Here is a 3,697-nt window from a genome sequence, read left to right on the forward strand (position 1 = left end):
GAGCATTTGGTCACAAAATAGTTCAAAATATTACATGAAATAAGAACAAAAATGTGATCCTATCAAATATCCCCCACTTAATCCTTTGCTCGTCCTAGACGCAAAGAAATTAAATAGGTTCAAGAATTTCATCCCAAACTTTATAGATCGCAGGCGAAAGTATCCAAATAAAATGTAATCCTATCAAGCGCCTAGGGCGTGACATGTTCCACAAAAATCTTTAATCATTGTGTTCAACAAATTGGAAATGATGGTCTCAAAAACAGGGAAAATGTTTTGCGGAGGTCATAATAAAACAAATACATGGACAAAAGATGTTGAAACTTTTCATTATTACGGAGAAAAAAATCTTACCATAGTGTATGGATTTGTTCTCTGAGTGTGTTGTGTTTTGTGGAGATAGAGAGAGAATAATAAAGATAAATAAGTGTGTGTTAGAGATAGTATGTATGTTTGAATTTATTTTTGGAGATAATATAAAATAAGTATTGTATAGTTAATATTGTGTTTTGTTAGACAAAAACTTCTATTAATTATCAAATCATTTTCAAAACATATCTTTCTTTTATATATTTATGTATATATGTGTATATATATATATATGAATGCATTTATGCTAAAACAATTGAAAACACCCAAATAAGATATTTCTAAATGATGACAAATATTGGGTATGTTTTGACTCGTCATGGAGATAACTTGGAAATGAAAACAAACATACTGTACATTTCTTGATATCTCTTAGAATATGCTTGCAAATTGGTGATACTGTTGGAAGATCTATAAGATTTTTGTGAGTAAAGGTTCTAAAGACTACTATTTTATTATATTGATAAGGTAAAAGTAACAAGCATCATTTACTGAGAAATGGTTGCACACTCAATATTAATTATTAGGGCTTACCCATTTCTATCAAGGCAATGGATTAGATAAGACCCATTTATATGATCGAAAAAAAGATAGCTAAACTTTTGAGTGGATAGATCTTTTGAGTGGCATAGATATCTCACTCCCATAAAATATGTAGTTTATCTTTCTGTCACACGCTTCATTTGTTAGGTGCTCCACTATACTATCCCCTTCTCTGAAAGTGTACAAAAGAATTACATCTTACACTTCTTTTGATTGCATGAATTTTCGCCAAAATATGCCGCAATCACTAGTTGCCTCTATATTGTGACTTCGTCAGTGCTGAAATATTTTTAGCATCAATTTCAATCTAGATACTTTAAAGAGCATATTTTTAAACCAATTTAAAACCTTGATAAAATGATCATTTGATAATGTAAATAATCAAAACCACAAATACTACATCTCCTTGGTTATGTTGCACAACCTTGTATGCTCCCACCTCTTAGGATTCTCTTAAGATGCACCGTGGTAGGAAGTTGGTGTGGAAAGTGAATCCATGTGTCATCAATATTTAAATCATCTATCCTTTGTTGTCTTTTAAGTACACTTGCTTTGACAACAACTAGAATTGGTGATGCACCCTCAAGATGATCGTTTAACTTTAAAAACAAGGACCGAGGTGTTTGGCTTGTTTCATGTTGTCCTAGCAAACCATAGAACAAGAAACTATACAAGGATACGTATATGTCCCTCAGTCAAGAAGGCTGCTGTTCGCTTCCATTAATGGTGAACTATCATTATCACTAAATCCACTATTAAAAGCTACAACTGGAAAAAACTAGTAAAGAATTCCATTATATTCGCACCTTGAAACTCGGAAAGAACACATGTGCAATGGTCTTAATATGGGAACACCACTAGAATTTAAATGTCATTGCAATCATTTGGTGACCTGGAACCAGTTATTCATCAATTGCGACGATAGTATTGATATTGAAGGTTTAATTGTAGGTTACTAGAAACCATAAAAAATGTTGAAGAATCATTGCTTCACAAACTGAATGCCAAATGGTATTAATTAAAAGATCCCTATCATATGAGGGCCGCTAAACCACTTGTCTATAGACTTTTTCATTTAGCATTAGTTACTACGACATAAAATGTTTGTTTTAGAAAAGAATTTACATGGGTTACCAGTATGTCTTCTTTGTATTTGTACCATCATCTCACCAATGGTTATAACTATTATAATTGACATGGATGACATCACCCGGATTAAAAAACCACAGTATTGCACAGCCCTATGCAAATTTTGCCTGTATTTGGTATACCATGGAACCCACTAACATCAATATGAATTTTTTGGTAGTCATTTAGTCGTCTTAGCTTCCCCACAACCACTTTTGTAGTATCTTTACCACTCTATGTGCATACCCAAATTTAGTTGTTTCAACATTGTCACTCTCCATTTTTGGCCACTTCAGATTGTGGGCACTAACACCTTAACGCATAATGACATGTTGCACCACCATTTGTATCTGCATCCAGTGATCGATGCATTGCCGCCTTTCTTACTCGATATCTTTCGTTCCAAATCCACATGAAATACTTCATGACAAAGGTCCTGTAGCTAGTATTATAAATGGCTCTTTCAATTTGCACCACCTCCAATCTTGGTCATGGGTGATTTCTTTGTTGACAGTCTTCAATGCTAACTAAATTTTAGTAAAAGTTTGAATTTCTCTTCAACTTGTTATGAAGAGATTAAATATCAAGTGTACTGAGAAGCTACTTTATCTCATACTTAGTATAAGTATTGCTAGCTTGTCCGCAAGAGCAAATTTGGAAGGAAAAGAAGTTACGTTGATCAAATTCCTATTGTTGGATTATATAATTTGTATAGAGTAATTTGGATCTAAATATTTAAGTAAGCAATGGAGAGTCAATTATATAAACAAAAATTGGACTGGTTGAAAGGCTCAAAAAAGTAATTTTATGTAAGATAATCGTGATTGGGAGTTTTTAAAGGAAATATACTTTGGATATGAAAAAAGTTGAAAAATTGAGAAAGATGTAGAGAATACTAAAAAGATAGAATGATCAGAGAGCCAACACCAGAAACACAAAAATTAACATTTATTGTACCAAGTATGAAAAACAACATAACAAGAGATACAATTTTGTGCCGAGTAGGATAATATAAAGGAATTAACGCATTCCAAATCATTGCATGGGAAACCAAGTTGTGCACTAAGACTTATTACAAGAAAAAAAATATATACATATTTATGGTGATGAAAAGACAATATATAATAGTTGCAACAATTAGTACCTTGTGGGGCTTTCAAACATGCGAGACGGAGAAACTTTTTTATCAACAAATCATAGTAAATAAGAAAAAGTATATATAATTATGGAGGATACCGTAATTAATGTCTTCTGTTCTCCATTAATGTAATGACGAATATTAAACCGTGAGCCATGGTAGTTAGTACTCTAAGTTGAGGTCACAATCTTTTCTTGTGATTCTATTTTTTTTTTCTAATTTTAGTTTTATTTATTTATTCACTATTCTTTTTCCTCCTTTCGTACTCTTATACCACAAAATATTTTCAACTTTTTGATATTCTGTTTTCTCCATAATATCCTCAAATGTTTATATTTTCTAGAAAAGAAATTTGGCCAAGTAGATATCCAAATTTGGGATGTTCTCCCTATGTTTTAAATATGAATTCTTTAACTAATCAAATCTTAAGGTTTCGAGTAAAAGAGATGCAATAATCATTTGGTTTCTTAATCATATTATCATCATTCAACAATCAATTAATATGAAAGGGAAACAAAC

This window comes from Sesamum indicum, unplaced genomic scaffold (genome assembly GCF_000512975.1).
Source record: "Sesamum indicum cultivar Zhongzhi No. 13 unplaced genomic scaffold, S_indicum_v1.0 scaffold00156, whole genome shotgun sequence".
In the NCBI taxonomy this organism is placed as follows: domain Eukaryota; kingdom Viridiplantae; phylum Streptophyta; class Magnoliopsida; order Lamiales; family Pedaliaceae; genus Sesamum; species Sesamum indicum.